The sequence below is a fragment of the Oryctolagus cuniculus genome, chromosome 7 (genome assembly GCF_051225735.1).
Source record: "Oryctolagus cuniculus isolate XC-2025 breed Fujian yellow rabbit chromosome 7, ASM5122573v1, whole genome shotgun sequence".
Taxonomy (NCBI): domain Eukaryota; kingdom Metazoa; phylum Chordata; class Mammalia; order Lagomorpha; family Leporidae; genus Oryctolagus; species Oryctolagus cuniculus.
In genome coordinates this window covers 72,554,598-72,580,368 of record NC_142873.1, presented here as the reverse complement: position 1 = coordinate 72,580,368, position 25,771 = coordinate 72,554,598, and the positions used below count along the sequence as shown (strand labels likewise).

Genomic DNA, 25,771 nt, shown 5'->3' with positions numbered 1-25,771 from the left:
TGGAGCAACAATATATATAAGTATACATGTGTTATGATATGTAAAATGACACATACTTGAAAGTCTAAATATTAGTTGATGTACACGATACCCTCAAAAGAGGAAATTTAAAGAGATACAAATGAGATCAGGCATTGTCAATAGCTGGGCAAAGAAGAGGGAATTAACAATTGGCAAAGATTTTGGGTCAATGTATATATTCTATCTTTTTAAAGTGATGGTAGAAATCGCACGAGCACATTTGTTAATATTTCATACATTTAACAAAGGTGAACTTTACTGTGTAAAAATTGGGCCTCAATAAATCTCATTATTAAAAAATGTTGTCTCTAAAATGAGAGTAAAGATAGAAGTATATCAATATAATTCAGTATGCCAACAGTACCATCAAATGCAGAAAAAATCATTTAATCAGAATAAAAACTCTTTCTTTTAATAGAGAGATAATGTAAACACAGATACATATTAGTGTTTGGGTTAGACCCCACAAGATTCTGAAATCTTGAGGCAGGATCCAAATACAATATTTTTGTTTAATAGATAATATCAGAAAACACTAATAGAGGAGTGAGAAAGTGAGAGAAGAAGGAAAGCTGATAAATCATGCATTGCTAACTAATTTACTACATTAGATAATTTGAACTTAATTTCACTATGAAATTCTAGAAAGTATTAAGGAACACACATCGTAAAATAAGCCCCATTTAAGAGATAAGAGATCAAGATATTTATCTATGAACTTCTATCAATCACTGATAGAAGGCTGCCTCCAAGTGTTACCTATATCCAACAACGCTGGCCTGTCATAAGCACTGGATAAAAGGAAATGTTCTAAAACAAAAGGACACACATTCTGGGAGATGGAAATGTTGCTTCTGTGAAAAGAAATTATTAACAGTCAATGATATTACAGAGGATATTATAAGGGATATAAACAGACATAATACTTGTCATACTTAACTAGAAGAGAGAATTTCCACAACTTTAAAATCAAACGTTATCACCATTTTTATTGTTAAAATTTTAGAAGCAGTTCTCCTAAGGTATGAAATAAGACAAATGTATCTACTATCACTGATGGCAGTCCTAGCAGATGCAATAAAATCTAAACAAAGGATAAGTGGCACAAGAATAGGAAAGGAAAAGATGAGATCATTATTATTTGCAGATGGTAGGTACACATAGAAATACATAGTAAATGCAAGTGAAGCCACACTCAAACTATAAAACAATATTAAGTGAGCTCAGCAAGATTTCTGGACATAAGATAAACATATGAAATCATACCATTCCCATATACCAGCCATGACCAAACAGAAAAAGTAATAAAATCTTGTAGTCAGTAGTAATAAAATGTGTAAATTAACTGCGAAAAAATAACAAAAATTAGCTATAAAACTTTACTGAAGAGTAGAAAAGAAGACCTGAACATTTTTTCATGAATGATGATAATCAATACTGTAAAGATGTCAGTTCACCCAGATTAGTTTATAAATTCAATGCCAGTAAATACTTGAAGAAGGCTTTGAAGTGACCTGACAAAACCATTACAAAAGTTGCACAAAACAGGAAAGTTCTGAAAAGAATATTGAAAAGAAACTTCTCAAATACTAAGATATGTTGCAAAATCAAAGGAATTAAAAACCATGACTGTTTTGTCATGGGTGTAGGTAAACAGATCAATAGAACACAGCACAGAACCCTGAAACAGGAATGGCCATTTTGGAAACTTGGTGGTTGAGGAATAGATTATTTCAAATTAATTAAGAAAAAAAAACTATATTCCATTAAAAGCATTGATAAAATTGTCTTTTTTCCTATGGAAAAATTAACTAAATAACATTATGACATGCCATATTATAAATAATTTCCAATTGGATGAAAAAATCTAAATATAAGAGAAAACTTCAAAATGATTAGAAAAAATGAGATCATTTTTATAAACTTGAGATTGAAAACATCCTTAACCAAAACAATAAAAAAAATTAAAAATTGGCTACATTTGACTTAAAAATTATTATCTTTTTTGGTGAAACAAAAGGTACTATAATATTTCATAAGGAACACAGAAGGAGAAGGTATTTCAATTCATTTGACAACAACAAAAGGTAATCTGGATGAATCGTCCATAGATGAGATAGAAAGAAATATATAGATACAGATAGATGACACCACTTATTTCCACTATAATTCTCAAAATTTCCTTAACCACCTCCTCTATATCTTTTCCACATCTAGTTGATTTAATACATATACTATCCAAAACAAAATCAGTTTCAAACTGTGGGTTTAAGTCCAAGCAACATGGTTCACATATCCACCACTATACTGCTTGTGTTAACCTCCACATGGAACAAATAGGGTGTGTTCATTCTGTGCATCAAGGGTGAAAATCAGAGACTTGTTCCGAGACTCCTCTGAACACTCTCAGATAATGAAAACTCCTCTGGTCCTAAGCAGTTACCTAACAATATAATTTTGTTTTTCAAGTTTTTTTTTTTTATTTTAATTGTGCAGTTCCATCTTCTTAAGCAACTTCTCCTTCCAGGAAGGATGCAGTAAGAGGGATCCGATCTGACCCCACCCACCTGAAACAAACAAAAATGAGACACAGATTTTGAAAAAAGGGCTTTCTTTACACAGCAAACGCTAGTGATTCCTGAGAACTGGGAAACAAGAGATGAGGCCAGCAACTGGCTATTAGCTACTGTGTTGAGAGAATTTTGGAATTCAGTGCATGAGCAGAAACAGGCAGAGCCCTGCTGATTCCTGGAGTTGAGGAGACAAAACTGAGAGCCTGGAAAGACTAAAGCAGATGGAGCTGTGGGTGAGTGACAAAAACAGAGTTTCACAGAGAAAAACACCGCAGAGCTACAGAAAACCCCATAGAGGGAATTCTGAAGGGTACAGGTCAGTCTTTATATACTACCCAAGAGGGGAGAATGAGTTAGCTGACAAGAATTGAGGGATCAATGCCTGGTTCTCACAGAGAGTATGGAATGGTGCTAGTTTCTACCAGATAGACTGAAAAGCATACTCATGTGGCACTCACGGTATTCAGAAAAGTCTTCCCTCAGTAGTTGGAAATAATTAATACTGTATTAAATGCAACTCTTATTCCATTTATCTAATCTTACAAGATCTCTAAAAGATCAAACTGTGTTCAAGCAACTAAACTGAGTCTTAGAAACAGTACAGTTCAAAAATATTCAATACCTACCAAGGCACAAATCACAATCTCTGCTATCCAATCAAACACAAATAAGCATACAAAGAAACAAGAAAATATCACAAATGAAAACAATCATCAATTGAAACAAAGCCAGACCCACTACAATGGTGGAATTAGTAAAGACATGAAAAGTATTCTTTTTGGGAGCTGGCGCTGTGGTGTAGCGGGTAAAGCCGCTGCCTGCAGTGCCGGCATCCCATTTGGACACCATTCGAATTCCTGCTGCTCCACTTAGCTCTCTGCTATGGCCTGGGAAAGCAGTAGAAGATGGCCCAAGTCCTTGGGCCCCTCCACCTGCATGAGAGACCCAGAGGAAGCTGCTGGCTCCTGGTACCTGGCTTTGGATCAGCACAGCTCTGGCCATTGCAGCCAATTGGGGAGTGAACCAACAGATGAAAGACCTCTCTCTCTGCCTCCCTGTCTCTCTCTGTGTAACTGTAACTTTCAAGTAAATAAATAAATCTTTTTTTAAAAAAGTATTCTTTTTAAGAAATTTGTTTTTGTTTTATTTGAAAGGCAAAGACAGAGAGAGAGAAGAGAAAGAGAGAGATTTTCCATCCACTGATTCACTCCCCACATGCTCACAACAGACAGGGCTGGACCAGGCCACAACCAGGTGACAGAAACCCAATCCAAATCTTCCACAAAGGTGGTAGGGACCCAAGTATATAAGCCATCACTTGCTGCCACCCAGAGCATGCATTAGCAGGAAACTGGATCAGAAACCCAGTAGCCAGGACTCAACCCAGGCACTCTGATAGGGGCTACAGGCATCTCAACCAGGACTTAACTGCTGTGTTGTATGTCTATCTCTAAAACTACTATTATCACATTACTAGATTCAGAGAGTTAAATTTAGAAATACCCAGAATGAAATTCCAGATATAGAAATTACAACATCTTTGATGAAATGTACACTGGGATCGGATATGGTGATACAGTGCATTAAGTTGACCTTTGGACACCAGCATCACACAGCAGAGGATCTGGTTTGAGTCCCTGGACACCATACTTTTGATCCAGCTTCTTGCTGGGAGGAAATGAAAGATGCCTCAACCACTTGGGTTACTGTCACCCATTTGGGAGACCTAATAGAGTTCCTGGCTCCTGCCTTTTGCCTGGCCTAGTCCTAGATATTGTGGTCATTTGGAGAGTGAATCAGCAAACAGCAAGTGAAAGATACTTTCTCTCTCTCTCTCTCCAAATATATATTTGCTCTTCAAATAATAAATAAATAAATATTTTTAAAAAGCAATAAAATACACGAGCTAGAACTACCAGAAAACAATATTATAAAATAAAAAGTCATCTAAATTGAAGCACAGAGAAAAAAAAAGAAAACAGAGTATTAGTAAGCTGAAAGAAACCTTCAAGCTGGCCAGCACCGAGGCTCAATAGGTTAATCCTCTGCCTGTGGCTCTGGCACCCCGGGTTCTAGTCCCAGTCAAGGTGCCAGATTCTGTCCCGGTTGCTCCTCTTGCAGGCCAGCTCTCTGCTGTGGCCCGGGAATGCAGTGGAGGATGGCCCAAGTCCTTGGGCCCTGCACCCGCATGGGAGACCAGGAGAAGCACATGGCTCCTGGCTTCGGATCAGCATGGTGCACCAGCCACAGCGTGCCAGCCGCAGTGGCCATTGGAGGGTGAACCAACGGCAAAAGGAAGACCTTTCTCTCTGTCTCTCTCTCTCACTGTCCACTCTGCCTGTCTAAAAACAAACAAACAAACAAACAAACTTCAAGCTGTCTAATTTATGTGAAATTTGAGTCCCATGAAGGAAACGTGAGAATGGGACAGAGAAACTTCTAAAGGTAAAGTAGTTCAAAAATGTGCCACATTTGATATAAACTGTAAGCCACTTATCCAAGAAGCTCAACAAACTCTGAGTACAAGAAAGATGAAGAAAATTACAGCAAACCACCTCACAATTCACTACAGAAAACCAGTAAAAATGAAAAATCTGGAGTGGCCAGAGGAAAAAGACCTCTTAACACACAGAAGAGCAACAATAAGAACAACAGCAGATTTCTCATTGGAAACAATGCAACCATTTAGAGCAACTTCCTTAAAGCATTGAAAGTAAAACAAAACACTTCTCACCTAAATTCTTCCCCACCACACAAACACACAAAAACAAAATATGGACATTTTCAGACATACAAAAGCTGAAACGATTTAGTAGCAGTAGATCTGCACTATAAAAATGCTAAAGAAAAAGCCTCCAAGGAAGAAGACAAATGCTCCTAGAAGGAATTATAGGTCTACGTGAAAAGAATGATGAGTATGAAAATTTAAGTACCAAGGTAAATATATACAAAAAATTTTATTGCTGTTTAAATATTTCTAAAATATTTTGCCATGTGGACAGATATAGTCACAATTTGTTGTAGATTACAGCTGTTTGCAAGTAAGATATACGGAAGTATAGGTGAAAGGAGAGAATTGGATCTATACTATAGTAAAGTCCTCATATTTTACATGAAAGTTTAAAATGACTTGAAAACAACTATGATAAGTTAAGGATTTATATTATAAACCCAAAATATCCACTAAAATAACAAACTAAAGTTTTGTAAACAATAAGTCACAGAAATCAAATCTCAGAAAAATGAACCCAAAGGAAAGCAAGGACTTAAGCACAAAGGTTGAGGAAAATGGTGTTTCAGGATAGTGTGAGACTGATTGAAAATGTCATTGTATCTGACCACACAATGGTTGCCATCAAAAACCTACCTAACAAACAAATGAATAAGGTAAGAATGTGTACATATACACATAAAGATACATATACATATACATAAAGATACATATACATGTGTCCCTGTAGCATTAACTACTTGCATAAGAAGTAATCAGCAGGGCTGATCCTGATTGACTTGAACATAGAAGTCAAGGGGAGCCCAAGCCAAGGCCATATAGTGAATTGTGTGTTCTCATTCCCATAGAGTGAAGAGCCTAATTTGAGATTACTTCAACTAAAGGACAAGATCTCATGAAGAAGGTAAGTGCTGAGTTTGCTGAAGACAGTAGCTGTGATAATTAGGTTTCCATTAAGGTAGCTGGACCACTTTTTGCTTTGACAGTGACAAAGTAAAGGTAAAGATACTTTATATTCCAAGGCAGTTAAAGAAGGATAGGCCAATTATATTCCAAGATCTCCCCCACACCTGTATGATCTTCCATATTGTTCATATGGAATGCCTGTGATAAAATGTATATTAGAACCAGAGTAGGTCATAATCTTTAATCACAGGACATTTTATGTGTGGCCACTGATCCCTCACCAGTACCTCATGTCATCCAGTCCCTAGAATCTATTCAACCTTTGGGTGATTAGAGTTTGAGGGGATTCTCATAATCCAGTCATAATACTAGTTTATTCCTAAAGTCCCTAATACAGTCTTGTTTCTAAGCTTTCATGCCAATAAACTCCTTCGGAGCTAAGCATGATACCTAATTCTATGGTCATAAAAAGTACTGTGCCAACAAAAACCCTTTCATGATCTCTGCAAATGGAATCCAGTAGAGCTATTGACTCAAAAAGTATTGTGTAGTGCATTCACTGAAAAACTCTTACTAACATGTGCACTAAACCTTGACCTAGAATGACAGGCACCTTTCTATTAAATAAGATGCATCGGTATGAACTCTACAGACAATTTTTCCCAAGAACAGGAAATAACATGGCTCTTAAAAAACAAAAAATCTTTCTTTTAAAATTTATTTCTTTTAAAGGCAGAGTTACACAGAGGAAGTGGCAGAGAGAGAGAGAGGTCTTCCATCTGTTGGTTCACTCCCCAGATTGCCACAATGGCCAGAGCTGGGCGGATCCAAAGCTAGGAGACAGGAGCCTCCTCCAGGTCTCCTTCACGGGTGGAGGGGCCCAAGGACTTGGGCCATCTGCTTTCCCAGGACATAGCAGAGAGCTGGATTGGAAGCAGAACAGCGACTCAAACTTGTGCCCATGTGGCTCAAACAGCTGGGACTCAAACTTGCACTGGCACTGCAAGTGGCTGCTCTTACCTGCTATGCCGCAGCTCCAGCCCTGACAAACCAAATCCTTTACTTTACTCTCTCCCAAACCAATTGTTTTTGGGCGTTCCTTTGAAAATTGAGCCAACCTGTTTTCCTAAACTAATTTCAGAATGGTTATTTAAGTACTAAGGAGAATAATATTTTCTCAATATTTCAATCCTTAAATTCTTCTTCATTACTTAAGCTTCTTGCTTTAATTGAAACCCAACAACTTCCTCAAACATTGAGTTCACCCACTGCACTCTTCAGTTGTATCTGTTTTCTCTCACCCTTTCTGTCACTGTGATAGGAGGTAATTTTTGCATCCTCCTTGTTCCTCATTGCTACTTCTGTAATTATTACTGTCCCGAAAGAGCAAATTTGTTACATTTCTTATACATAAAGGTGCTATGATAAAGGGACAAGAAAATGCACTTAGAAATTAAAACTATGAAAATCAAAATGTTGAAAATAAATGAAAGACAAAAGATACTGTTTAAAAGAAGCAGTGCTAAAATATGTGTATACTTCCTGATCATTTCTTTAAAAGTATCATCAAGAAAAATAAGGCAACAAACCAAGAAAGAAGAAAACATGGATTCCAGGAAGCAAGCTTTCAGTACAAAGCAATATTCAGGGGCATTCTCAAGGGGACAGCTGTACAGGATACCTAGAGAAAAGCCTGGTGTGAACAGAAAAGAAATTCCAGGCTCTAGAGTTCATGTTCCAGGGGAAAAAAAAAGAATTTTAGATTACCTATCTAAGTATTTGATAAAGTGTATGAATTTGATGTTCTTGGGATGAACTGGTGACATATACATGAAGAAAAGTAAATGAAAACCAAGGGAAGTATTAATTCTGGGGATGTAGAAGAAAGAAAAAGTCATGTTAGGAAAAAAATTACAGTAAGTTACTTGATTCCACAATGAATAATACTAACTTAATGAAGTAGGTACTATTAAGTAAATGTTGCTATGTAGCTATTTTTAGAAGGTTGGGGATCACTTCTTGACCTTTTGGCTAAGATCAAGTGTTTAGAAGGTTGGGCAGTAGGAAAGAGAATCAGTGAGAGGTAAAAAAAATAATATAAAATGAAGTTAGTCAGTATTAAGGAGCAGGTTTTGGCCTAGTTGTTAAGACATTACTTGGGACACCGTAAACCCGTATCAGAGTGCCTGAGTTTCAGTGCTGGCTCTACTTTCCAACTTCCTGGTAATGGATACCCTGGGAGGCAGCATTGACGTTTCAAGTATTTGTCTCTCTGCCACCCATGTGGGAGATCCAGATTGTTCTTACTCTTGACTTGTGCCTGGCCCCAGTCTCAGCTCTCGCACGAATTTGAGGCATTTGGGGAGTAAACCAGAGGATGAGAGCTCTCTCTTTCTCTGTGTCTGTCTACCTCTTCCTTTCAAATACATAAAAGCACTAAACTTTAAAAACTTAAAAAAAATATTAAAAACCCTAAGTCAAGAAATAGCAACACAAGTATGTATATAGTATGTACAAATATCCTCAAAGAAAGTGGAAAAGTTGAAAGACTAGGGAGACAGACAGGAGGATGAGGAACCTAGGTTTCATTGTGGGTCTTTTAACACCATCTTATTTCACTCTGAAACAAATTTAAAACTTATTTTATAATATACTCATAAAGAATTTTATTTATTATATAGTATTTTCCCTAAAAGCTTTAGGGAATCAGATGAATAGAAACTATTAAATAAATAAATAAGGTTCTTTGACATTCTTTTAGCTAGCTTCAGTCATTGACTTACTGAATAATGGTTCTTGGGCTCGTATATGAAAATGCACTTCTGTGAGGCTTCTTCAGAGTGTTATCAAAAGCTCATTGTTATTCTTACTCAGCAACAAGCATTTCATGGCAGATCAGATTCATACTATGAAATTTTTTTAACCTGGCCCTAATGTAAATTTCCCATTTCTCAATCAAAATGGTTTTAGATATCCTTATGAGAGCTGGATACATATGTGTTCTCTTTTTAACAAACAAAATACAGAAATTCCCTTGCATACTGATGATATGGACTGTTTCTATGAAATGAAAGGTTCCTAACAATTGCTGTACTGGTTGACTGAATGAGCAGCCCATTTGCGCTTGTATTTAGCTCCTGCTCCAGCTTGCAAGAAGTTAAGCTAATTGTCAGTGTGACCTCCCCTGCAGTGCTGCTGATTAGCTGGGACACTCTGGGTATTTTTCCTGCTGCTGATTGCCTCCTTCTGACCAACTCTACCCCATCAAAGGGACTTCATACTCTTTGTTTGTCTGGAGTAATGGAAAATGCCTCATATCTGGAAATTCTGTGGCACCATGCTGGCATGGAGAACCTTGCTGACCCTAATTAAGGAAAAAAGTCAAAGTTGAAAAGTGGTGTGTTTTAAAGTTCCCAGATGCCAACAGGTCCCTGTTCAAATGACTGGTTACCCTCTGAGATATTTTGATCTTGAGTTCTGTGTGTAAAAAGACTTTGCTCACAGAAGCTGTGCTTAAATCCTGTTTCTATGAATGACTGCTGACCACCCTGTCTGTCATGGATTCTCTCACTCCTGAACTCTAGGCCATTCTTTCCAGTGCCTGTCAGACATCAACATTTGCATACCCCCTACATAATTCAACAACAGCTTTTTTGGTGTGAAACTCATGTTTTTCTCCTTCATTTACTGCTAATCTTATTACATTTGTCTTAATCTACCAGTCTTCATTCTACTTCCCGAGTATTGCCCCAATACTTCTGTACATTGGTTGACAGGATTATTCACAAAACCTTTAAAAAATGCAGATGCTTAGTTTGTGCCCAGGGCTATTGAATCAAAATATTCATGGAAGAGATTACTGTGTGTAATTTTTTAAAGTGCCACTGTAATTATAGCAGGAAATTAAGTTTGAGAACCAGTATATTTCTGTCATCTCTTCTCCCATTCCTGCAGTTTCTGTCTACATTAAGAACCTCATCATCTCTTGCTTAGATCATTGCCAGTTTCCAACTGGATTTGATATATCCTGATTAAATCTCTTAAGATATACTCTTTTAATTTTAAAGATACTTATTGAGAGTCATGCCTAAAACTGAGTTTCCCCTCTACCATGTTGCTAGAATCATTTTTGTAAACTGCAAGTTTCATTATGACATTTGGAATTTTCATCTTCAGGGTAGATTCCAGTCATTAATGTAGTAATGACCTTGCCCTATTTATTGTACCAATTCAAATCCATATGATGCTTCAATCATGATATTTGCTATTTCCTAAATATCCATATTTCTGATGGAATAATACATTATAAAGAGCTTGCTCATACAATCATTTAGATATAGTCTTTTTATATTTTTTCATTTTTCCCCAAGAAACCTTTTATTTAATGAATACAAATTTCATAAGTGCAACTTTAGGAATACAGTTATTCTTCCCACTAAATCCGCCCTCCCATCCACATTCCCATTCCTCCTCCTCCTCCCTCTCCCCTTCCCAGTTCCATTCTCCATTAAGATTCATTTTCAATTAACTTTATACAAAGAAGACCAATTCTATACTAAGTAAAGTTTTCAATAATTTGCACACAAACACACGCACAAAAAAACCTGATAAGTTTTACAGTTAACTCTCATAATAAAACTCATTAAGGACAGAGGTCCTGCATTGGATGTTAGTGCACAGTGATTCCTGTGGTTAACTTAACAATTATCACTCTTATCTATAGTGTCAGTGACCACCCAGGACTCTTGATATAAGCTGCCTAGGCTATGGAAGCCATATGAATACACAAATTCCATCAGTATTTAGACAAGACTATTAGGTTGGAACTTCTCCCTTCAGAGAAAAGTACATCCTTCTTTGATGGCCACTTCTTTCTGCTGGGGTCTCACAGAAATCCTTCATATAGGACATTTTTTTTGCCACAGTGTCTTAGCTTTCAATGCCTGATATGTTCTCAGGGGCTTTTTAGCCAGACCAGGATGCCATAAGGGCTGATTCTTATGCCAGATTGCTACTTAAAGTGATTGTCATTCTATGAGTCTGCTGTGTGGACTGCTTCCCATGTCAGAATATTCTCTCCTTTTTAATTCTATTATTATCACCAGACACTTGATTCTATTTATATGATCACTTTAACACTTAATCCTATCTATATGTTCACTTTAACACTTAATATGATCACTTTAACATTTAAGATGGCATTTTTACCACAGAGCTTAATGGGATTATGGGTCCTGTGGCAAGTTTCTAAACTGTACCCTTAGAAGTAAGTCTGTAGGGATGTATGCAGAACTATAGAGCTTTACAGTTATAAACTTCCCCCTCCCTCTCTTATTTCTTCTCTTATTTTTAATAGAACGCATCCTCAATTGTCTTTATACACTTATGATATGTTAAGTAAAGAGTTCAACAAATATTATGAAAAGGAAAAAAAAAAAAAACAAAACTGTTCCTTGACAGTCAAGACAAGGGCCACTCAAATTATCCCTTTTCGAAGTATCAATTTCACTTCTACAGATTTTGTCTTAGGTGCTCTATTAGTTCTCATAGATCAGGGAGAACATATGGTATCATCTCTAATTTTATTAATTTGGGTCTTCTCTCTCCTTTTTTTGGTTAGTTGGGCCTATAGTTTGTCAATTGTTTTTAGTTTTTATTTTTTCAAAACACCAGCTTTTCTATTTGCTGATTTTTGTATTTTTTTTGTTTCAATTTTGTTTGTTTATTCTCTTAGTTATTTCTTTTCTCCTACAATTTTGGGGTTTGGATTGCTGTTGTTTTTCTAGATCCTTGAGATGCATTGACATTTATTATTTAGAGCCTTTCTTGATTTAGGCAACAACTGCTATAAACTTTCCTTTTAACACTGCTTTTGCTATATCCCATAAGTTTTTTTTTATGATTTTTTTTATTTATTCATTTGAGAGGTAGAGTTACAGACAGTGAGAGGGAGAGACAGAGAGAAAGGTTTTCTTTCCATTGGTTCACTCCCCAAATGGCTGCAACAGCCAGAGCTCTGCAGATCCGAAGCCAGGAGTTTCTTCCTGATCTCCTATGCGGGTGCAGGAGCCCAAAGACTTGGACCATCTTCTGTTGCTTTCCCAGGCCACAGCAGAGAGCTGGATTGGAAAAGGATCAGCTGGGACTAGAACTGGCGCCCATATGGGATGCTGGCGCCACAGGCAGAGGATTAACCTACTGCACCATGGCGCTGGCCCCTATCCCATAAGTTTTGATATGTTGTATTGTCATCTTCATTTGTTTCTAGAAAGTTTTTGATTTCTCTTTTGATTTCTTCTATGACCCACTGTTCATTCACTAGCATGTTGTTCAGTCTCCATGTGTTTGAATATGTTCTATAGATTCCTGAGTTGCTGATATCCAGCCTTACTCCATTGTGGTCCAACAAGACGCATGGTATGATTTTGATTTTTATGAATTTGCTGAGACTTGCCTTACAGCAAAGTATGTGGTCAATCCTAGAGAAAGTTCCATGCCCTGGAGAAGAATGTATATTCTGCAACTGAATGATGAAAAGTTCTGTAGATATATTTTAGGTCAATTTGTATACAGTGTTGATTAACTCCATTGTTTTTGTCTGGTTGATATGTTCATTGCTGAAAGTGGGGTATTGAAGTCCCCCATTAATATCGTATTTGAGTCTAGGTCTCCCTTTTGATCCCTTAACATTGATTTTAAATAGCCAGGTGCCCTTAATTAGGTGTATATACTTTTGTAATACTCATATCTAGCTGTGGAATTGATCCCTAAATCATTACATAGTGCCCTTCTTCATCTCCCTTTTAAATGTTTTTGCGTTAAAGTATATTTTTCTTTTCTTTAAAGATTTTATTTATCTACTTGAAAGTCAGAGTTACAGAGATGTAGAGGCAGAGAGAGAGAGAGAAAGGTCTTCTATCTGCTGGTTCACTCCCCAAATGGCCGCAATGGCTGGAACTGTGCCAATCCGAAGCCAGGAGCCAGGAGCTTGCTCCAGGTCTCCTACATGGGTGCAGGGGCCCAAGGACTTGGGCCATCTTCAAACTGCTCTCCCAGGCCATAGCAGAGAGCAGGATTGGAAGCGGAGCAGCTGATTCTCAAATCAGCACCCATATTGGATGCAGGAGGTAGCTTAACCCACCGTGCCACAGCACTGGCCCCAGAGTATATTTTTTCTGATATTAGGATGGCTATACCAACTATTTTTTGGTTTCAGTTAGCATGGAATATCATTTTCCATCCTTTCTATTTCAGTGCATGCTTCTTTGTTGGTGAGTTATCTGTATTTCTTGTAGGCAGCAAATAGATGGGTTTTGTTTTTTAATCCCTTCAGCCAGTCTGTGTCTTTTAACTGGAGAGTTGAGGCCATTTACATTCAAGGTGACTATTGATAACTAATGACTTTGCTCTGCCATTTTTCCAAAAATTTTCCTATTTTTTACTTTGTATTTCCTTTGAACTTTTACCGGGAGATTTTCTTCCTTAACTTTCTTTCATGATGATGACCATGTTTCTGTGTTTCTGTGTATAGCACATCCTTAAGCATCTTTTGCAGGGCTGGATGGGTATTGAAAAATTCTTTCAATTTCTGTTTGTTATAGAAGGTCTTTTTTTCACCTTCATTGATAAATGAGAGCTTTTCAGGGTATAGTATTCTGGGTTGACAGTTTCTTTCTCTTAAGATTTGAACTATAGCTCGCCATTCTCTCCCAGCCTGTAGGGTTTCTGATGAAAAGTCCACTGTGAGTGTAATTGGAGATCCTCTGAAATTATCTGGCATTTCTCTCATGTACATTTTAGAATCTTTACGTTTGACTGTGGTGAGTTTGATTACAACATGCTGTGGTGAAGATCTTTTCTGGTCATGTCTATTGGGGTTCTATGTGCTTACTGTACTTGGATGTCCCTTTCTTTCTCCAAATAGGGAGGTTTCCTACTATTATTATTATACTAACAAGGCCTTCTAATTCCTTCTCTCTTTCCAGGACTTCAGGAACTCCTAGAATCCATATGTTGGGTCATTTGATAGTATTCTGTGGATTCCCAACAATGTTTTTTAGTTTTCTAGTTTCTTCTTCTTGTTTTTTGTCTGACTGTATAATATCCTATGCTTTGTCTTCTAAGTCAAATATTCTTTCTTCTGCTTCACCAATTCTGTCTTCAAGGTTTTCTACTGCATTTTTTATTTGTTCTATTAAACACTTCATTTCATTTTGATTTCTCATTCCAATTTTGTGGAAGAAATTTCTTTCATGTCATGTACAGATTTCAGTTGTTCATGCATTTGCTTGTGAATATCTATATGCAATCTTATGATCCAATTTTTGAATTCCATTTCTGGCATTTAGTCAATCTTATTATCTTCACAATCTATTACTGAAGTGTTGTGTTCTTTGGGGGGCATGGCATTGTTTTCCTTATTCTTGTCAGTTTCTTTTTTCTTTTTTTTTTTTCATTGTGGTGGTTTTTTTCTTTGTACTATACCTCTGTAGATTAGTGGAGTGTCTGCTTTCAGTGAAAATCTAGAGGCATGTAGTGGGTGTGGCCAGAGAGCTCTGTTCAGTTCTCCAGTGTGAAGGGCATGTCTAAGGTGACACACCCAGGTTTGGCATGGTAAATCTCTCTTTTTTTCAATCAGAGCGGAAGTTTATTCTATTCAGTTGAGCTCTTCTCCTCAAAGGAGACCAGTGTATGAGCGCTAGCCCAGTAAAGGAGACCAGTGTATGAGCGCTAACCCTAGTGGCATAATATTCATCTGCTCTGCCACAAGGACCACACAAAGGATCTGTGCAGTCTTCAGTGTAAGCTCAGATTCTCCAGCAATGTCCTTCACTAGGTACCAGGGAGCCCTGAGCATGTGGAGCCTCCCACAGTGACTGCCCAAAGTCCCAGCCACACCACGAGCCCTCCCAAACAGCCTCAGTTTATTCATAGTCGCAGCATGCAAGTCTCCCACAGTCACAAGCACCCAGTCCTCTGATAGTTCTCTGCACCAGAGTGAGGAGTCTATTCTACTGGTTGCTGGGTGTGGACATGAGCTGGTGCAGCTGTTACATTTGTCCAAAATGGTGCCCACTCTATAGGCCTGTTACAAGACACCATTGCAGGATGATTGGGGAGAGAGAAATGTGTCCCTCCTTTTTTTTCTCCTCTAGTTTAGCAGGTACACTATCCCCCACACAGCTCCAAGCCAGGTTCCTTCTAGGCTCTTTCTGTAGTTTTATCACCAGTGACTTGAACTGCTGCAGTCTGGTCGCACCTCACTCTCCAATGCCAGTGCAAAAGCCTTCGTCTTCTGGAGTCCTGAGTTGTGAGCATCCACACCCTCCATGTAGGTACACTGTGTTCCTCTAATTTATGTAGAGTTTCCTCTATTGTTTTCTCCCTAACTCTTCCCTGAGACTGCACTCTTTCCACTTTTAAAACTATATTCTCCTAGACTAGAGCAGTAAGCTCTCTCCCTGCTCCACCATCTTGGAAGCCTGCAAGTATAGTCTGTAAACTCCACTGCAGTGCTTATTATGTATGTGTCCATACCAAGCTGCTTAATTTTTTAAACTCTGATTTTCTTCCCTGCAAAATAGAGATATTAATTACTACTTTATAAAGATTGAAATGATTTAAGTAGTTTATTTAAACTGAGTAGCAAAAGCAAGTATACATCTTTGGTGGTGGACATTGATGGCTATGATTATTTGCACATGCTCCTTTCTGCTTAGGAATCTATTACCTTATCCATTTTCACCTGAAGTCCTCAGAGTTGATATTTGAAATGCAGCTTGTCATATACTCTTCTCCAAGAACACTTCCCTTACAATCAGACTCTATAGGAATCTTGACTTTTTTATGTCTCAAGAGTTTACCACATTGTGATCCATAGACAAAAATCTGTTCTACCATTTGTTTTTGTAAATCTCATGTGAATGACAAATGTTTTTTATAATTTTTAATTATTGGAACAAAATCAAGGGACAGTATATGGAAAAATATGAAATTTCAAACTATGTCCATAAAGTTTTTAAAATTTCTTTTATGACATTAAAGAGAAAAGTTCTCTCAGTCCTGATTTGTTTTTTTTTTTAAATTTCTGATTTATAGCACATTTTCAATTTACCTTAGAGTCAACAGCTTAATGCTCCACTAAATAGTCCAACAAATAAAAAGATAAAAGATCATAGTTCAGTGACTGTAAACAATAATTAAATAGAAAGATGTCAATTTTACTCATATACAGTAAATTTTAAGATAATCACAGATAATTAAAATGTAGTTGTATATCATTCTTAACAATCTGTTTGATATAAAATAATGCTTGATAAAACTGTATTTACAGCAATACTGACACACAGGCATTTATTTTTGTTGTTTTTTGAGTTTTGGAAAATGTTAGGTCTCACATATAAGGGAGAACATGCCATATTTGTCTTTCTGTATCTGGCTTATTTCTACTCAACATGATATTCCCCAATTGTGCCTATTTTGATACAAATAATAGAATTTCATTCCTTTTTATAGCTAAATAATATTTCATGGTATATAAATACCACATTTTCTTTATCCATTCATCTGAAGAAGGACACCTTTGTTGATTCAATATTTTGACTATTTTGAACAGTGCTGCTATAAAGATGGTGGTGTAGTTATCTCTGATACAATGTGTTCCTATCTTTTGGGTAATTACCCAATAGGTGAATTTCTGGATAATATGGCAAGTCTATTTCTAGTTTTTAAGAAATCCTCACACTGTTTTCCATAATGACTGATCTAATTTATATTCCTGTTAACAGTGTATAAGAGTTCCTCTTTCGCTACCATTTCAGCAGGATTTACCACTTTCTGTCTTTTGGATAATAGTAATTCTGATAGGTGAAGAGTGAAATCTCATTGTGATTTTGATTTGCATTTCCTTGATTGCTAGTGATGTTGAGCAGATTTTCATATAATTTCTAGCCAGTTGTATTTCTTCTTCTTCTTCTTTTTTTTTTTTTTTTTTGACAGGCAGAGTTAGACAGTGAGACAGAGACAAAGGTCTTCCTTCTGTTGGTTCACCCCCCAAATGGCCACAATGGCTGGCGCTGAGCCCATCCAAAGCCAGGAGCCAGGTGCTTCCTCCTGGTCTCCCATGCAGGTGCATGGCCCAAGCACTTGGGCCATCCTTCACTACCCTCCTGGGCCACAGCAGAGAGCTGGCCTGGAAGAGGAGCGACAGGGAACAGAATCCAGCGCCCCAATCAGGACTAGAACCCAGGGTGCCAGTGCTGCAGGCAGATAATTAGACAAGTGAGCCACGGTGCCGGCCGGTATTTCTTCTTTTGAGAACTGTCTGTTGCAGTCCTTTACCCATTTCTTAACTGTATTGGTTGTTTTTTTATTGAGTTTTTTTCAGTAGTTGTTGATATATTCTGGATATGAATCCGTTGTCAGATATGTAGCTTGTAATTTTTTTATTCTTTCAACTAGACTCATTCTATTGATTGTTACCTTTGCTGTGCAACAGCGTCTGAGTTTGATATAATCCCATTTATCTAGATTTTCTTTTATTTCCTAAGTTTTGTGGGTCTTATCCAAGAAGTCATCACCTACACCAATGTCATAAAACATTTCCCTTGCATTCTCTTCAAGCATCTTCACATTTTCAAGTCTTAAATTTAGCTCTTTGATTCATCTTGAGTTGGTTTTTGTATATTGTGAGGAGTAGGGATCTAATTTCATTTTTCTGCATATATACATCCAGTTTGCCAGAACAATTTATTGTAGAGATTATCGTTTCTCCATTATAAGCTCTGGGCAATTTTGTCAAAAATCATTTGGCTGTATTTATGTGGATTAATTTCTGGGCAATCTATTCCATTCCATTGATATATGAGTGGTTTTTCTGCCAGCCCCATGATATTTTAATTGCCGTGGTTTTACAATAGGCTTTGAAGGCAGATATTGTGATGCCTCCAGCTTGATTTCTTTTGCTCTAGATTGCTTTAGCTTTTCTGGATTTTTTGTAATTATGTATGTATTGTAGAATTGTGTTTCTAGTTCTGTAAAGAATGTCATTGATATTTTGATAGAGATGGAATTGACTCTCTATATTGCTTTAGGTAGTATAGACATGTTAATTATTTTAACACTTCCAATTCATAAGCAAGGAATATCTCTCCATATTTTGTGTCATTGGTGATTTCTTCCATCAGTTTTATAACTTTCATTATAGAGATATTACATTTTTGGTTGAGTTTATTCCTGAATACTTGATTTTTTTTTTTTTTTGAAAGGCAGAGTGGACAGTGAGAGAGAGAGATAGAGAGAAAGGTCTTCCTTTTCCGTTGTTTTACCCCTCAATGGCCACTGTGGCTGGCGCACTGCGGCCAGCGCACTGCGCTGATCTGAAGGCAGGAGCCAGGTGCTTCTCCTGGTCTCCCATGGGGTGCAGGGCCCAAGCATTTGGACCATGCTCAACTGCACTCCTGGGCCACAGCAGAGAGCTGGACTGGAAGAGGAGCAACCGGGACAGAATCCGGCACCCCTACTGGGACTAGAACCCAGGGTGCTGGCGCCACAGGCGGAGGATTAGCCTAGTGAGCCACGGCGCCGGCCCTGAATATTTGATTTTTGGTGGCTATCATGAATAGGATTAAGTTTTAATTTCTGTTTGGTGAATTTATCATATAGAAAAGCTACTGGTTTTTTTTATATTCTGTTTATTTTGTAACTTTTAACTTTACTGAATTGGTTTATGAGTTTTTGTTGTTGTTGTTTTTCTTTTTGGTTTATGAATTCTAACAGCTTATTGCTGGAGTATTTAGATTTTTCCATGTACAATATCATGTCATCTACAAATTATATACTTTGACTTCCTCCTTTCTAGTTTAGATGCAATTTATTTATTTTTCCTTCCTAATTGCTCTTGCTAATACTTTCAATACTACATTGAATCAAAGTCATGAAAGTGGACTTTTTGTTCCAGATCTTAGGAGAAATGTGGAGGGTTTTGATCATGAAGGGGTGTTGAATCTTATCAAATGCTTTCTGCACATCTGTGAGATACTGTATTGTTTCTGTTTATTCTGTTGATGTGATTTGTTGCATTTACTGATTTGCAGATATTGTACCACTCTTACATCTCTGGAATATATATTGCTTGATGGTGATGTTTGTTCTTTCTGATGTGGTGTTGTATTGAGTAATCTGTTGAGAAATTTTGCATTATGTTCATTAAGGTTATAGATATGTAGCTTTCTTACTGTGTCTTTGTTTAGTTTTGGTGCCACGGTGATGCTGGCCTTGTAGCATGCGTTTGGCAGAGTTCCATCCTGTTCCTTATTTTGTAATATTTTGAAAAATATTGAAGTTAATTCCTCTTTAAATGTTTTATATAATTAAGTAGTAAAGTGACTAGGTCCTTTTTTTTTAAGATTTGGGACTTTTCCTTAATGGGAGACTAAATTACTCTTTAAATGTCATTGCTTCTTGTGATCTGCTTAGATTTTCTATATCTTCCTGATTTAATCTTTGTAGGTTTTATGCATCCAGATATTTAACAATTTCTTCTAGATTTTACAATTTATTAGCATATAGTTTTATTATAGTTTCTTATGATATTTTGTATTTCAGCAGTATTAGTTTTTAATGTCTCCCTTTTCATCTCTAATTATATTTATTTGTGCTTTTTTTCCTGTTTTCTTTGTTAATCTAGCTAAAGGCTTGTCTATTTTGTTTATCTTCGCAAAAAAAAATCTTTTGTCTCCTTGATCTTTTCTACTTTCTTAGTTTCTATTTCATTTGTTTCTGATCTTTTTTATTTCTTGCCTCCAACTGATTTGCAATTTGGCCAAGCCACCATCCGGAGCCAAGAACTTCATATGTATCTCCTGCCTGTGTGGCAGGGGCCCAAGCACTGGGAGCATTTTCTGCTGATCTCCCAGGCTATTATCAGGGAGGTGGATTAGTAATGGAGCAGCCAGGACTTGGATTGGCACCCATGGGTGATGCCAGCATTGCAGGCAGTAAGTTAACCTGCTATACCTTGATGGCCCTTAAACCTATTTGTTCAATTTAAGCATTCAAGTCTATAAACTCCCCTCTTAAAACTACTTTTGCACCGGTGCCGCGGCTCACTAGGCTAATCCTCCGCCTTGCGGCGCCGGCACACTAGGTTCTAGTCCTGGTTGGGGTGCCGGATTCTGTCCCGGTTGCCCCTCTTCCAGGCCAGCTCTCTGCTGTGGCCAGGGAGTGCAGTGGAGGATGGCCCAAGTACTTGGGCCCTGCACCCCACGGAGACCAGGATAAGTACCTGGCTCCTGCCATCGGATCAGCGCGGTGCACCGGCTGCGGCGGCCATTGGAGGGTGAACCAACGGCAAAGGAAGACCTTTCTCTCTGTCTCTCTCTCTCACTGTCCACTCTGCCTGTCAAAAATAAATAAATAGATAAATAAATAAACAAAAAACCCTACTTTTGCTATACCCAACATGCTCACACTGAGAACTTTATGTGGTTCATGCACCTGCATTGATGGGGGGTGGGGGTGGGTAGTAGCCACTGTGGGCTAATTCCAGGCATTTATCACCTTGGTAGAGAGGAGGTAAATCTGTGATTATGCCAGGAGAAGTGATAATACTACCTCCCATACTGAAAATAGAAAGAACTACCACGTGCAACCTGGGTTTCACCCTGGACCCTTGCACCACCCCCAAGCACTAACCAGAGCTCCCTGGACCCCCCAGAAACACCTCTGGGTATCTCCTGAATGGACAGACACTCTACTAAACTATAGAGGCATAGTTCAAAGATAAAAGACATTAGAGGAGAAAATCAACCAGTGGTTCCACAAATGCCTAAAAGTAAGCACAGAAATACAAAAGAAACAAGAACGAGGAATACAATATGACCTACCCAAAAAAACACAACAACACTTCAATATTAGAATGTGAAGACAAAGAGAATGATGACATATCTGAGAATGAATTCAAAAAATGATCATAACTCAGAAACACAGAGAAATAAATTCAGGAGATAGAAATTCATGCCTGATATGGATGAAAAGTTTTCTGAGAGATAGAGATGTTGAATAGAAATCAAACTGACTTTCAGCTACAACCTCCCCTATCAATGCAGGTGCATGAAGCATATATGGTTCTCAGTGTAAGCATGGACCACTCTGCAGTGACCCACTTCAGGCAATCAGAGAGCCTGCGCCTTTGGTGCCAGATTCAGAAATTCAGACCCAGAGATTCAGTTGTACCTCAAGCTCTATTATGCAGTCACAGAATTCCCAATGTTGCCGTATACAAGGCTCTCACAATCAAGGGTACAGCGGATTCGCTCTCAGCTCCAGTAGCCTACTGTTTCCATGGAGAGAGCACAGGCAGTCCCAGATCCAGATGCCTGTGGATGCTCCACCTTGACTGACTGCACTCAGGAGCCTGTGATAGGGTGGGGAGATGGGAGCATCTCACAGACCTAAGTGAGTGCCCAGCACCCTGCTAACCCTCTAGGCCAGACTCAAAGTCAATGGGGAATGCAGATTTATCCCTCTGATAAAATTCCCTAGTTGCATGTCCAAGAGCTGCTTCAACCTCTACCAGCTTTACTATGTTGCTTTCTTCTTGCAGGTCACCAAGGCCCTTACAGGGAAATGAGAGAAAGATACATGGTTTTCTTCCTGGTTTTAGGTGGGTCTCCTCCAACACCAGGGCTCCAGGCCTGACTTAAAGTCAGTCTAGTCCACAAGGTTCTACCTCAGGCAGTATTACCCGTGACAATGGCTGAGGCAGTCTGCTCTCACCTCGTTCCCGGAAGCTGGCATCTCCTCCAGCCTTGGCTGAGTCGGGGATGATGTTGCTGTTCACTGCTGCAGGTGTGTACTGTCCACGCTGCTCCACAGAGTCTCTCTTCTTTCTGTAGAATTTCCACTGCAAATTTCTCTCCAACTGTCCACTGGGAATGCACTTCCTTTGCTTTTCTTCTATTATCTTCTCCTGAGTTACATTCCTGACTCCAAGACCTGTATCCTGTTTTCCATCAATGCAGATCCTGAGAGGCAACAGTGATGGCTCAAGTAATTGGATTCACATCTGAGTAAAGAACTTGATCTGTAAACTGCTGCTATATGATAGTGTGGGGGGTGGATATGGCAATTTTGATATTTACCATCTGTAGGCAGTCTTGAGGCAGAATTTCTTCCTTTTCATTATTTAAATCAGAGATTATAGGTTGAACTCATTTTTCTTTAAATAGAAATAATAAAAGAAAAAATAGGCTAAATTTTCCATCAGAAAACAGACAGTTGTAGGTAAATCCTTATGTCATCTGTCAATGAAGACATTTCTATATTTCTTTTTGGTTTCTATGCCTCTTTTTTGTTTTCTTACATAATATACAGTGTAGGAACTCAGTTCAATATCGAAGAGCAGTGGTGAAAAGAAACATTCACTGTTAAATATTATATTATAAGTAGGGTTTCTGTTTAAGTTGAAAGATAATTGATAGTTTAAAACAATAATGAGAATAATGTATCTTAGAATTTGATATGATAAATTTAGCACATGAACTGAATAAGGGCATTGCAATCCACACTTATAAGTATATTACATTATATATGAAGTAGCATTGTATTATTTGAAGAGAGATTGTTAAAGTTAAATATATAGTTTAAAACCTTATGAAAAGAGAAATTTCTTATCTAAAGATAAGCGACTCTAAAATCTCATAAGATGATATATATACATACCCAAATATAAGAATAAATCATTTAATGAAAATGGCCTAAGCACTCAAGATAGAAGATAAAAATTATTAGACTGTATTGAAAAATCCATATTAGCTGAAGCAATTCTCTTAAATATGAAGACAAAGAAAAAAGTAAAAGAGTAGAAAAAGATATATCATGCAAGTACTGAGCACACGGAACTTGGAAGAGCTGTATTAATACTAGAAATAGCAAATTTTGGAACAAGAAATATTAACAAGGAAAAAGAGAGTCATTTTGTTATGATGAAGGGATAGACTTGCCAAAGCTGAATACAATCTTAAATGTTTATATGCCTAATTACAGAGCTTAGATTCAAAAATGCAAAGTGCATTAGGCAGCTTTTTGTTTCTTTAACTAAATTTCCCAAGAAAAACTGTTTCAGTAAGAAGTTGATTTCAGCTTAGCTTTGGAGGTTCATTGTCCAAGACTGGAAATCCACATTAGTCCTGTGTCTTGTATGAGAAGGGCAATAAATGGGGGAATGTACACAGAAAGAGGATTACATAGGGAGCCAGGAAGCAGAGAGAAGCTAAGTCAAACTAAGCTTTTACTACCAATTCTCCTCTGAGAACTACATTCAAAGAGCACAACCCCCATGCTCAGGGACCTCCCACCATGGTTACCTCCCAGTCACCATAAATTTAATCAAATCACCACCCATAATCCATTAAGTATTAACATAAGACTAGGGATATAAACATCTGTGTGAATTGAAGAACCATATCCTATTCAAACCATAGCACAATAGTTTATAGAACACAAAGGAGAAATAAACAAATCAACAATTATAGTTTTAGTATGATCCAAAAAACTTACTTACCCATGCTCCCTTCCTCCCTTCTCCTCCTTTAATTAGTCATTCTTTTAATTTTTACAATGACGTATTTTCAGCTTAATTTATAATCATAAGATGAATCCTCCAGGGGGCTGGCACTGTGGCTCATTTGGTTAATCCTCTGCCTGTGGCGCCGACATCCTATATGGGTGCCAGGTTCTAGTCCCAGCTGCTCCTCTTCCAGTCCAGCTCTCTGCTGTGGCCTGGGAAGGCAGTGGAGGATGGCTTAAGGGCTTAGGCCCCTGCACCCACATGGGAGACGAGGGGGAGGTACCTGGCTCCTGGCTTCAGATCAGCATAGCTCTGGCTGTAGCAGCCATTTAGGGGGTGAACCAATGGAAGGAAGACCTTTCTGTCTCTCTCTCTCTTATTGTCTAACTCTATCTGTCAAATAAATTTAAAAAATTAAAAAAAAGATGAATCCTCCATTAAGTAAATAATTTTATAAATAGCAAGAAGAAAAAAGTACTGTCCTCAACAGTACAGACAATGGCTGTAAAGAATAATCAATTCTCAAAATGTAAATTTAACTCATATATATTACATTTTTTATACTCCATTAGTCATAGTAGATCAGGGAAATATATGATATTTGTCTTTTTGGGACTGGCTTATTTCACTAAGTGTATTATTTTCCATCTGCATCATTTTGTTGCAAAAGATGGTATTTCATTTTTTATGACTGAGTAATATTGCATAGTGTATATATATCACATATTCTTCATCCAGTCATTTGTTGATAGACATCTGAGTTTATTCCATGTCTTAGCTATTGTGAATTGAGCTGCAATAAACATACAGGTAGAGATAACCCTTTCATATGATGATTTATTTCATTTGGGTAAATTCCCAGGATTGGGATGGCTGGGTCATATGGTGGATCTAGTATCAGATTTCTGAAGAATCTCCATACTGTCTTCCAAATGGTTGTACTATGTTGGGAACCACCACATCGCCTGAATTCTGCTGAAGGCATCCTTGGCCAGATTGTAAAAGTGATCAATTGCAAAGATCATTTGACATGATGCTAAAGCAACTAAGAAAATGCTGTGGGCTCCAGTAAACAGCAAGTAGGATGCTCATCCCAGTTAACAATTAGTCCCCACAGACCCCTTCATATTGTGATTGCTATTTAATCCCAGTTTCCAAGCAAACAAGTCCTTCCTGAAACACCAAAACTTCCCATTGTTCTCTGTTTCACTATGTTTAAACTACTTCATCATGAAATACTGTTTCCACAAAACCGCACATTTTTTATGGTTAATTGATCATGTCATCACTGATAATAAATACTTGGAATAACCAGACATCTGGGCCTCTGCTTCTGCCTCAACCTTGGCAGTAGACAGAGTATCTCTTGGTTTCCCCACATCAAAATCTTTAATCTGAGTTTTCTTCCTTAATCTATGTGATGCTCTTTCTCTTTTGGGTTGATCTGACACCCTGCCATGCTGGACGCATCAATACTAGTTTACATTCCCATCAACAGTGTATTAGGGTACCATTTTCCAAACATCCTCATCAGCATTTACTATTTTTTGAATTCTGTATGAGAACCATTCTAACTGTGGTAAGGTGAAACCTCATTGCAATTTTTATTTGCAGTTCCCTGATGGCTAATGATCCTGAGTATTTTTTTCATGGTTCTGTTGGCTATTTGAATTTTCTCTTTTGAAAAATGTCTTTTCAACTCTTATGCCCATTTCTTAACTGGATTGTTTGTTTCATTTGTTGTTGAGTTTCCTGAGTGCTATATAGACTTTGGATATTAACCCTTTGTGAGTTGTATAGTTTGCAAATATTTTTTGCCATTCTGTCCATTACCCCTTCACTTAGTTTAGTGTTTCCTTTGCAGTACAGACACTTCTTAGCTTGATATAATCTCATTTGACTGCTTTTGCTTTAATTACCTGTGCTTCTGGAGTCCTTACCAAGAAGTCTTTGCCTATGCCAATGTTGCAA

General features: G+C 37.7%; 1 long non-coding RNA gene across 7 annotated transcripts in view; it reads right to left on the bottom strand.

Annotated features, from left to right (window-relative positions):
* The window catches only part of LOC103350114 (uncharacterized), a 154,468-nt gene that overhangs the window by 65,613 nt on the left and 63,084 nt on the right, over positions 1-25,771 (bottom strand). Inside the window, exon 3 of one of the 7 annotated variants that reach the window (XR_016210873.1) lies at positions 22,009-22,256. The exons of the other annotated variants lie outside the window; for them this stretch is intronic. This is a non-coding gene — a long non-coding RNA (uncharacterized LOC103350114). The remainder of the gene's footprint in view (positions 1-22,008; positions 22,257-25,771) is intronic. 7 annotated transcript variants of the gene reach the window in all.